The sequence below is a fragment of the Globicephala melas genome, chromosome 10 (genome assembly GCF_963455315.2).
Source record: "Globicephala melas chromosome 10, mGloMel1.2, whole genome shotgun sequence".
In the NCBI taxonomy this organism is placed as follows: domain Eukaryota; kingdom Metazoa; phylum Chordata; class Mammalia; order Artiodactyla; family Delphinidae; genus Globicephala; species Globicephala melas.
Window position 1 is genome coordinate 36,656,393 of NC_083323.1, and position 13,026 is coordinate 36,669,418.

Here is a 13,026-nt window from a genome sequence, read left to right on the forward strand (position 1 = left end):
ATAACCCAAAACACCATACTCATTTACATTATATCTATAAGCCAGATATCTTCTGGGTGGAATCTCCCACCCCTTTGAAATCACTTAAGATAGGCTCAAACTTCCAAACATAACCTTTGGAAACCTAAGCCCTTTCTCTAACATTGTGTGAATTTATTGGAGCTTCTGTTGTTATGGTCTCTGCTTTCGGGCTTATGCTTTTGTACATGCTGTTTTACCTCATACAACTCAGAAGTGAAGCTTATTTCCATTCACAATGTTTTGGGGAAAATATCCTACAAAAAATCACTCGTAACTGAGGTGGTCCATCAAATACTGATTGGAAAGCATATTATGATGAGGTACTAGAGTTGGGAGAGGAGAAGCTGTATATTGAAGCAAGAGAAATAACTAGAAAGTAAATAATTTCCACTGGATACTTCTCACAGGTATTCCTGCCACACACATCTCTCTGGTTCTTCCGACTCTCTCTCTATTCTTTCCTTGTCTCCACACACTTCCCTCTCAAGAGCAAAACAAATGCCTATCCTTGTCTCTTAATACAAAAGTTTAGTCACATTGGATCTTGGTTTTTCCTGATACTAACGTCCATAGGACTCAACCTCTACAGAAAGTAGGTTAGCAGGGAAATTACTCAAAGACCTTTCCCTCCCAGGGTAAGTTCTTGTTTTTGCTTTGTCCATATGACTTTTGTGAATGCAATGTTCTTATGTGAATGAAGCAGAAATGGTTCACTTGTAATAGCTGAGGGTTTGACAATCTCTAGTTAGGACAACAGGGGGCGTCTTGAGATGGTTGGTTAACTTAGCTCCTCACAGAGTGGTAGCTTCATCAGTCACCAAGTTTGCCCTATGGTAGAGCTACTTCTGTAAAAGTAAAGCAGTATTTTCATAGGAAAATAATTCAAGGGCTTCTTTCTCTGGTTTCAAAGGACCAGACTTACCACCTATCACAGCATTATAAGGAAAGTGAGTCTTCTCTTTTTGTGTGACAAGTATATTCCAGACATTTGCAGTATTAGTAATGAAAACCTACATTTATTAAGTAATAAACTGCTAAATTTTTAGTATCTACCCTCATAATAAAATTATATTAATTATGTAATAATTTCTAAATTTGAATATGTGTTATCAAATCAGGTAATACCTTCTTGTCTTGCTATTTGCCCAGAAATAATATCTGTAAAATATAAAATCTATTTCCAGAGCAGAGTCATTGATCCAGAACATCTGCATAATTGTCTGTTTAGAAGCTTCAAGAGTTACAACAAAGAAACCAAAAGTATTTAGAAAAATTCTGGGCCCTGGCAGGCCAACAGGGCCGATGCAGACCTGAAAAATTATTATTCAAAATTAACACAATAGGGTTGAGATTTTGCTTTCTATTTCACATTCAATCTATCCACTTTCTCTGAATACACACACTCACACATACAATTCATTTTTGAAAGAGAATATTGAAAATATTTATTTTAAAATAATAGACTTGATTATACAAAAATGTCAGACATATTACCATAGACCTTTTACGCTCATATTTTAGACGTGTCTTTGTATTTAAGAATTGTTTTACATAGTTGCTTAGCAACAGTCTGGTCATTTAGTTCAAAAATGATCTCTAAATCACAAAGTCTTTTGTCAAACAGAAATCAAATAGTCTGTTTTATTTCATGTACAGGAAAGAAAGCAGAAGTCTATTGTTATATATAAAGGGCTATAGTATGAAATGCTGAAAAATAACATTCTGACTAGATTATTTGTTGTGATCTTTATTTTAAGTCTTTTTATCTAAGACATTAATAACAATGAAGTCAACTGTTCTTCACTCTGTTCAGTTGCTGGTTAATGTGACATCCAATTTATATCCAAAAAGTCAAGTGTGTGTGGAGAGCCTAATCTTTTAAGAAAAAGCTATATGAAAATGTGCTCTTTTATTTTCTGTTTTTGTATTGCCTGAGGAAGGGCTTAAGTAGGGACTTCATATTTAAAACACATAAACATGTATTATATGCATAGTACTTACTTGTATTGTAGAAACTTGTAACATTCTCCCTGGTATTAGAGTTTTGTGCATATTTTACCCTCCATACTAGTCTCCGTGTTCCTTAAAATCACAACCCTTTCTTATTCATCTTTGAGTTCCTAAATCTAATATATCTTGTATACAACAGACACTCCATAAATGTGTCGAATTGAATATTTAATAATAGTAATAATCATAATAACAACCATGACATTTTTGAGTAGTTATCTATGTGTCATGTATTATACCAAGTACTCTCTTTTAACTGTAGAGGCAAGTATGGTTATTTTTCCTGTTTATATCAAGGACAGAGGAGAAAGAAATCTTACATTATAGCAACTGTAAGGATTGGGAAACACTGAAGTAGAAGACCAAGAATTGCAGTCTTCCATATTGTGATAAATAAGGTAAATTTAAATGCTTATACTCTTAAGATTGATGGGTTTAGCTATTGTTTTTCACAAACTTAGATCTCAAAACACAGCAAGAATAATTGTTTATATCTTAGTGTAGCAGGTATCTGTTGATTTAGCCTGTGCACCACCTACTGCCTCTTCTGGTAACAACATTCTGTTTTTTTCTTGGGGCACCTCCTACCTTCCAGTCTCAGTTGATGTGATTACAGTGGGATAGTCCATCCTCCAGCTGCAGGTGTGGGAACATGATCCAGGCCTGGTCTATGACAGTGGTCTTCCCTTTGGTTATCCCTGTTGGTAATCAATTCAGCAATGACTATATGACCCAAACAAAGGAAACAACTGGTAGCACTAGATGTTTTGTTGTAACTGGCGGAACTTCCCCTTTCAATGGGATTGCTGAGCTGGTTGGACTTAATCTAGAGCTACTTGTAGTCACTATTTCTTTAGCAGTGTCCCTGTGAGACTGAAGCTAATGAAGAAGAAACAGTGCCAAGGCACACATCACAGAATAATCGTTCAAGACAATATCCACAGATGGGTGATAAAATCATTGGGTGAAAGTTTGAGGAGAAACAATTTGTTCGCATAGTCTCAAAAGTGTCTCTTCCAAGTTATCAGTTACAAAGGAAGAAATGTTAACTTTATAATGGAGAAACCTGGCAGAGAAACCTTAACTTATCAAGGTTAACATCTCCAGAAATAAGATTTATTGGCATTATGTTCCTTCAATATTATGCATTTAGAGAAGAAAAAAACTCATTACTTCTGTCGTATTCTTGCCAAAATTGCCTAACTTCAATCTAATCATTAGACAAGAAGAAATACCAGACAAACTCAAATTGAGACCCATCTACAAAATAAGTGACCAGTACTCATCGAAAGTATCAAGGTAATGAACACAAGGAAAGAATGGAATTTTCACAATAGGAAGAGGCTGAAGTGACAAAACAACTAAATGCATGATAGCTGTCTGGATTGGATCTTGGGAAAGGAAAAAAAGACTTTAGGAGAAAAAAAAAAAAACCCTAGTGAAATTCAAATAAGGTCTACCGTTTACCTAATATTATTGTTCTAACATTAATTTCCCAGTCATAAAATTGTATTTTGGCTATCTAAATAGTTAACATTAGGGAAAACTGAATAAAGAATACATGTGAACACTTTGTGATAGTCTTCCGAATTTTCTGTAAGTGTAAAACTTTCAAAATCAAAAGTTAAAAAAAACAAAGAAAGAAATGGAGTCAAGAGATAAAGAACAATAGATTCCTGGCACTTTATATACCTCTATCCAGCTATATTTCCACACACTAGGCTTTTCAGGTACATAAACTGAAAAATTCTTTAATCATTTTAGCCGGATTTCTCTCATTTCCAAGCAAAAGCCATATGCCAAATATATATTTCTTTTCTTTGCCAGTGAGTTTACTGTGTCCTGTCTAGAAAATGCCTCATGACCAATGAAATGTTTCACAGAAGGGAATCTTCCAGATGGCTTCTGTATTCAAGGCAGTAACTTCTTTAAATTTTAATACTTTTGCATGGAGGCATTTCTATAATGTACTTTTCACTTTCATGTCTTTGTTGTAGAGTGTACTGAAGTTAATTTTTCATTGTTTCAGTGATTTTCGATTCATCACTCTAAACATCTTCCATCATATAATGTGTTGGTATCATGATCAGTTGAGGTGTAGAAATGTATGTTTCTACATAGATTGACCTTTGATTAAGATTTACTTTGTCTCATAATTTTTATGAATCACCCTTAGTGTGTATGGTTTTACATACATTTTCTCTGCTGATAACCTATTTATAACCTATTTATAGCAGTTCCTTCCCTCTACAACTTTCTGCTATATATTTGCTATTGGAAAACACAACCTTGAAATCAAATCTAAACCAAGAGTCATACTGAAAATGAGGGTGTCTCATATGATCAGAAGGCATGGATTTTGTGATATCCATTTTGGACAAAGCGATTTTGTTGGTTTTGTTTTCTTCATATTTGTAACTATGGACTACAACCTATAATGGTGAATATATTGCATATGTGATTTTGGGATATGATAGTGTGACTTAATTAGAAGTTAAAGTTTGTTTTTATTAACATTTTTCAGCATTTGTTTTCCTATTAAGTCATCAGTACTCCTGTTCACCATGATACATTTCCCAAAATGGCCTAAGAAAAATGAACATCACATACTGACAAGAACTAAGAGTAACTCCCTTGAGCAGATTAAATGTGTCTCCGTGTGCCAGGGCCTGTGATTACCTCGTCCTGCTTACAGAGTCATTCATGGTGTCCCTTTTGTGACAGGTCCTTTATCTTAGCTGATGTGAATTCGAGTTTTCTTTTTTGTCTGAATGTCAATTCCCTACAGCCACCCTACCTGCTTACTCCCTTTTATCTTGGGTTCCTTCAAAATTTGTCTCCGCATACTTATTGGGCTTGTACTTAATCTGAGCTGATGGCACTTCTTTTTACTGCCCATATGCATCTATTATTATCTATTCTTGTTTTTTTTTTTTTGCTTCCTTCAATCCAGCAGTAGGTATACTGTGCTGTCATCTCCTTGGCCTGGAATCAATGGTCTCTTCCTGCCAAGTGCCATAGACCTTACAAAGTGCTTCTGCTGCAGTAGTAATTTTGTTACCTAATAAAAATGAACAGCATAGCTTCAGAGCCTTTACTATAAACAGCATGGAATTTCTCAAAGGTCTCCCACTAACTGTTCACCAGATTAATCTCTACTAATAGTCTTAATTCATAAATTGACATTTTAGCAATCCTTTCTAAATTTTTTTCCCATCAAAGTGCCAATTAATTTTTATTGTTTGTAGGGATTGGCTCTTAATCATTTATTGTTTGTTTATTTTACAGCACTTACATGTTAAAATATCTACTCTTAAAGAAAGAGAAAAAGAAGAAATAAACGTGAAGATTCAGAATCTTCCACCCTGTCTTGTTCTTGTGAACTGTTTGTCCCTCAACCCTTTAAACAGACTATAACTGTGAAGGGATGCTTTCTGTGCATTCTGTCAATTCTGATCATCAGTTGCTAAGCAAATTTATTGATAACTGACTTTGTTCAGAGTATAGTGTTCAGTAAAAGCAAAATGATATAATGGAGAAAACCTGTGAAGGGAGCCAGAAGAGGTAGCTTTTAGTCCCAGCTATGCCTATATATTTCTGTGTACTATTGTGTAAATTCAATTCCATCTTCTGAAAATAGTTAGGCTTGACTACATAAACTTAAATTGCTTTCATTTCTAACATTTTATGAGTCTACTGTGCTCCTTAAGGAATTCACAATTTAATTGAGATGTGAAATGAGAAGAGTGGCATTGGCTGCAATTCTTTTAAGAGTTCTGTAGCATAGGGACCATGTCTTACTGCTCTATGGTCCTTAGTCCAAGCATAAGCCCCAAACAGAAGTTCCAGTTTTTTCCTACTGAGACACAAATGACAGATGACCTTCACATTCATAACACCTACTCAAAGGGGTACATAGGATTATGAGCTATTCCATGTCCAAATGGTAACTTACATCCTTCTCTGTCATACTGAAATCCAATGATACTCTTGAACCTGCTGTTCTTCATGTATTTAAAAATCTTTATTCAATAATAACTGATAAACTTTAAATAAACTTCACATATTTAAAGTGTACAATTTAGGGCTTCCCTGGTGGCGCAGTGGTTGAGAGTTCGCCTGCCGATGCAGGGGACACGGGTTTGTGCCCCGGTCAGGGAAGATCCCACATGCCGCGGAGCGGCTGGGCCCGTGAGCCATGGCCGCTGAGCCTGCGCGTCCGGAGCCTGTGCTCCGCAACGGGAGAGGCCACAACAGTGAGAGGCCCGCGTACCGCAAAAAAAAAAAAAAAAAAAAAAAAGTGTACAATTTAATGTGTCAGCATATGTATACACCTTTACAATTATCACAATCAATATAATGAACATATCCATCAATTCCAACAATTTCCTTGTGCTTCCTTGTAATTCCTCTTTTCTACTTCTCCATAATATGATTCCATCTTCAGGCTACTACTGATCTGGTTTCTATCACTAGAGATTAGTGTGAATTTTCTAAAATTTTAAACAAATGAAATCAGGGAATGAGGAGATACTATTTTGGGAGGAGGTGGAGGTCTGGCTTTTTGTACTGAATGATTATTTTGATATTTATTCATCTTGTTATAAGTATAAATAGATCATTAACTTTTATTCTTGGTTATATTTTATTGTATGAATATACCACAGTTTGTTAATCCTTTCCACTATTGGTGGACTTCCGTTTGCTTCAAGTATTTCACTAATGCAAAGTAAAGCTACTGTGAACATTTGCGTATATGACTTATATGGACATAAATTTTCATTTATTATTGGGTAAATACCTGGGAGCAGAATAATTGAATTATATGGTTGGTATATGTTTACATTTTTAAGAAACTGCTATACTTTTTCAAAGCAGTTATACCATTTACATTCCTACTAGCTGTGTATGAGAGTTCTAGCTCCTCAACATCTTAATCAGCATTATGGTCACTCATTTTAGTTTTAGCCATTTTAATAGGTGTGATTGTATATCATTGTGGTAAATTTGCATTTCTTTAATGATTAATGATGCTGAGCATTTTTTTTGTGTGCATACGATAGAGATTTGTGTAGCCCTTGTAATGTGTCTGCTAAAATCTTTTGCCCATTTTTATAAATTTGGGTTTTTTGTTTTCTTATTGCTAAGTCTTGAGAATTCTTTACATATTATGGATATAAATTATTTATCAGATATATGAATTATACGTATTTTCAATCAGTCTGTGGCTTGAATTTTCATTCTCTTTATAGCTTCCTTTGAAGAGTAGAAGTTTTAAACTTTGCGTGCTAATTTATTTTTGAAATAATAAGTGGCTTGCAGATTCTGGAAAAGTAATTTTGGAATATAACCACTAAAAATAGGAGAAGACGAACACAGTAGGTTACTATGTGTAACCTATGTAGGAAAGAGCTAAGGACAAATACTAAAAGTCCAACAATATCCATTACCTAATTCTTTAATATTAGAGCCCCCAAGTTTTAGCAGAGCTTATGGCTATCATGTACAGACTATATGGTTATCAACTACAGGCTACATTCCCGGCTTTCTCCACAGCTGGTGTATCTGTGTGACTAAGTTCTGGCAAATAGGGTGTAACTAGAAATAAAGAATGACATTTGTAGTCATGCTCATAAAATGAAATGTACTTGTGATCCCTTGCCTTCATATTTCCTGCTTGTGGCAGATGGCAAGTACTGGAACAGTATCTTTTGCTCCAAGGATGGAAGTCATGTATTCAGGACTACAGATTGCCTTCTCATCTCAGGCTCCTTACCTCCAAAGAGGTAAGGATTTATGAGAGATATAAGAACCATCTATTTTCTTTGTTTCTTTGTTTCTATAACTTTGGATTTCTTTGTTATAGTAGTTTAGCTTGTGCTCTAATTAATAACATCAGGATTATTAAGGGAAAGTGGGTATCACAAATTTCTAAAGAGGTATAGAAGACAAGTTTGTTTCATATATTTTAATTTTTCTGAAGTTTGATAATGTATGGAAAACACTTTTTAATACTAAAATTGGACTATTTCCTCAAAATAAACTGTGTATATTTTCACATTATAGGGATGTTCAAAGGATTCATCTGCCAAATGCTTTTTTAATGTGTAACCTGAGTAAAATGGGCTTCTTCAGAGGTCATTTAAAAATCTAATGGATACTCTTCTGGAATGGTAAATAAGATATCTGATCTCAAGGTTAGGAATTATTGCCTATTTACATATGCAGTGGTTACTTCCTTCCCAACAAATTTGCTGATGCACACATATACACATACGTATATATACACACCTATGAATGTAATCATGCTTAGAAATGATAACTCAGTCTTTAAGAATTGTACAGATCTGTATTTTTATTGTATTATTAGGTTTAAGATATGTACATTTCCCAAGGTCTGGACATCTTCTGGTTGAGCCTTGATTGCAGTTTTAAGCCTTAGGTTAGTAAGTGGGAGTTGTGGTAGTTTTTGACCTTGATAGTATTCAGAAGACTATGTGGTTCTTGAAGTCAGTGTTTCCTGTTTTGCAGTTGACTATTTACCATGTAGGCTGGGAAGGTTGCTTTGATCTTGGCCTTTTGTAAGGGTTGGCCACATGAATTTATGAACTTGCCAGGTTACTACCCTTTATGAAAGCTTTATTCACAGGCTTGTAGCAATTTTTATTTAGGTGAGCAAGTTTTATGCAGGCAATTGGCTATTTTTAAATCAGTAGGACTACAGCAGCAGCCTTAGCAAATGTAGGTGGACAGTACTGCCTTTAGCAATCATGAATGGCAGAGGCAAAGGATTTGGTTATAGAGAAAAAGTGTATTAGATTTCTGTGGCCGTGTAACACATTTCCATAACCTTAATGGCTTAAAACAATACAAATACTATTTCATTGTTTCCATGGTAAGGAGTCCAGGCAAGTGTTGGCTGGATTATTTATTTTTTATTTTTTTGCGGTACGCGGGCCTCTCACTGTTGTGGCCTCTCCCGTTGTGGAGCACAGGCTCCGGACACGCAGGCTCAGCGGCCATGGCTCACGGGCCCAGCCGCTCGGTGGCATGTGGGATCTTCCCGGATCGGGGCATGAACCCGTGTCCCCTGCATCGGCAGGCGAACTCTCAACCACTGCGCCACCAGGGAAGCCCTTGGCTGGATTTTTTCCTCAGGTCTCCCACTGCTGCAGTCAGGTGGGAGCAGGGACTGTGTTCGTATCTGAGGCTTGAGGACTTCTACCAAAATCATTCAGTTTGTTGGCAGAACTCATGGCAGATTCCATTTTTCTTTTAGACCAACCCAGAAGAATGTCTCTCTCACACCTCACCTTATTTTGTCTGTCTGTCTATCTATCTATCTATCTATCATATATCAATCTATCCATCCAGCTATCTGTTTTGCTGTCTACGTATATATCTATCTATGACCTATTTATTATTGTGGTAAGAATATTTAACATGAGTTCTACCCCCTTGACAAATTTTGAAGTGCACAATACAGTATTGTTAATGGCAGACATAGTGCTGTATAGCTGACCTCTACAACGTACTGAATAATTGAAACTTTACAGCCATTGACTGGCAACTCACTCTTTCCCCCTTCTCCTCACCCCTGGCAAATACCATTCTACTTTTTGTTTCTCTAAACTTGGCTTTTTTAGATATTCATATAAGTGGCAGTATTTATCCTTCTGTGACTGCCTTATTTCACTCAGCATAATGTCCGCCAGGTTCACCCATTTGGTGAATAGTGTTGGGAATACTGAATATTCACATGCACAAGAATTAAATTGAACCCTTGTCTTATAACATACACAATATCACCTAAAAATGGATTAAATACTTAAACATAAGATCTGAAACTGTAAAACCCTTAGAAGAAAACAGGCGAAAAGCCTTATGACAATGGTTTGGATATAACACCAAAGGCAAAGACAACAAAAGAAAAAATAGACAAGTACGACCACATCAAACTAAAAATCTGCTGCATAGCAAAGAAAACAATCAACAAAGTGAAAAGGCAACCTGCAGAATGAGAGAAAATATTTGCTAACCATGTACACGGTAAGGGGTTAATTTTCAAAACATATAAAATTGAACTCTTAAACTCAATAGTAAAAAAAAAGAAATGACTTGACTGAAAAACAGGTAAAGGCCTTGAATAAATATTTCTTCAAAGAAGACATACATATGGCCAACAGGTGTATGAAAAGGTGCTCAACATCACTAATCTTCAGGGAAATGCAAATCAAAACCACAGTGTGAAATCATCTCAAATCTGTTAGGATAGTAATTATATATATATAAAAAAGACAGGTATTCGTAAGTTTATGAAGAAACTGGAATCCTTAAATGCTATTAGTGGAAACATTAAATGGTGCAGGTGCTATGGGAACTATGTGGAAGATCCTCAAAAAATTTAAAAAAGGCACTATTATCCGAGCCAGCAATCCTGTTTCTGAATATATGTCCTAAAGAACTGAAATCAGGATGTTGAAGAGATATGTACACTTTTATGTTCATTACAGCATTATTCACAATAGCTAAGATATGGAAACCACCTAAATGTCTGTCAACAGATGAATGGATAAAGAAAATCTGACATATACATTAATGGAATGTTATTCAGCCTTTAAATAAAAAGGAAATTTTATCACTTCACTTTACTAAAGGTCTTACCTGATCAGGTCAGACTCACCTAGGATAATCTCCCCAATTTAAAGCCAGTTGATTAGGGATTTTAATTATCTGCTAAATCCGTTCACAGTAGCACTTATATTAGTGTTTGAATAACTGAGAGAAGTTGTATACATTAGGGGCCAGAAATCTTGGAGTCAGGGAGAGGCCATCTTATCAATTCTGCTTACTTCAGAGAATCTCTCCTAAATAGGTCTTTAGACATTAAGGTGAGAAATAATTGTTCAGCTTCTTAAATTTTTTCTCAGTTGAATCTACAAACTGAGGCCTAAGTTTTTATTCATAAAGAGAATTGAGTTCCATGTAGTGCTATAGAGCTCTGATGACATTTTAAACTACGATTGTTCATGCCGGGCATACATGCCTCAAAGTCAAGAGTAACCTTCAACCAACCTGCTCTGGAATTGTAATTACTGAATTTTGAATATAGCTTTAGATATCGGAGCCTCAATGTCATTTCACTCACAATGAAGTGATAGATATTATTTGTAAACAAATAAAAGGAAATAATTTCCTATTACAAAAAAAAATCCATCTTTCAGGGCTGTAGTAGTGGAAAAAAACACAATGACATTATTGCAAGCTTCAAGGATAAGACACCAGTAGCTCTCATACAAACAAAATGGCAGGGTAGCCAGAAGCTTAGTAAAGAGAACTAGGGAAAGAGACAGTCAATAAAAGCCCTCCTGGGATCATAGACAACACTAGGATTTGGAAAGCACATATACTAGGCTGAGCCCACTCAAGAACAGTCAGGGCAAGAATTGAAAGCATACCCCAAGCCTCACACAGATCAACAGTGTCTGTCTGAAGTTTCACAGGGGCTAAAACACAACTTCTGACTGAACACTGACAGAATAAGTGACTCTAACCAGGGGTGACTCCTCAAAAGCCAAGTTTTTAAATAATACCACAGTCATCCCTGGAAATCGCAAAGACCATGTGCATGCCCAAGGCTGCATTCTCTTAGTAGTGATCAGAGAAAGAAACTTCAAGCTATCATTCCTGGCTGAACATGGGAAGAAATATAAAATCCCTGAAATGTGATAGTCTCCAAACCACACAAACCCATTCAACAAAAACCTAACTGGCTAAGGAGGCTCATGTGTAACCTTTGACCAATAAGTGGTTGTGCTGACCCAAGTGGCCAGGCTTAAGAAAATAAAGGGTTGGGGGACATGAGCAACAAACATGAGTCTGCATACTGCAGGGGAAATACATTTTATAGAATCATTTTTTCCAAGTCACTAAACAAATAAACTAATGACCTAGCAAGTAACAATTCCCAGAGGTGATAAGTATCTAGAACTTGTACAATATATTATCAAAAAATGTCCAGTTTTCAACAAAAATAATGGAACATGATAACAAACAGGAAAGTGTGACTTATACATAAGGAAAAAATTAGCAGTAGAATAGGTTTTTGAAATTGACCAGAGAGTGGACTAAGCAGAAGAAAAACTTCAAAGCAGATATTGCAAATATATTCAAAGAACTAAAGGAAGCAAAGCTTAAAGAATTAAAAGATGGTATCTCTTTTATATCTCATAAAATATTGAACATCAATAATGGAATAGAAATTTTTAAAAGGAACCAAATTAAAGTTCTATAGTTGAAAAATACAATAACTGAAATGAAAACTTCACTAGAATGGCTCAACAATAGATTTGAGATGACAGAACTTAAAAAAAATCAAAGAACTTGAAGAAAGAGCAATAGAGTTACGTAATCTAAAAGAGAGAATAAGGAATTAAGAAAAATTAACAGAGGCTCCCACACAAAAACTGCTAGAACTGATAAATGAATTCAGGAAGGTAGCAGTAAACATGATTAACATACAGAAATCAGTTGCATTTCTTTAGACTAACAATGATATATCAGAAAGGGAATGTAGACAAACAATCCTTTTTAAAACTGCATCAAAAAAAAAAAAAAAACTTAAGAATAAACCTCACCAAGGAGGTGAAAGACTTATTTGCTGAGAACTATAAAACATTAATAAAGGAAACTGAAGGTGATTCAGAGAAATGGAAAGATATCCCATGCACTTATAGAAGTGCATTTACAGACTGGAAGAATTAATATTGTTAAAATGGCCATACTACCCAAAGCAGTCTACTGATTTAATTCAATCCCTATCAAATTACCCATGACACTTTTCACAGAACTAGAACAAATAATCTTAAAATTTATACGGAACCATAAAAGACCAAGAATTGCCAAAGCAATCCTGAGGAAAAAGAACAAAGTAGGAGGCATAGCCCTCCCAGACTTCAGACAATACTACAAAGCTACAGTAATCAAAACAGTGTG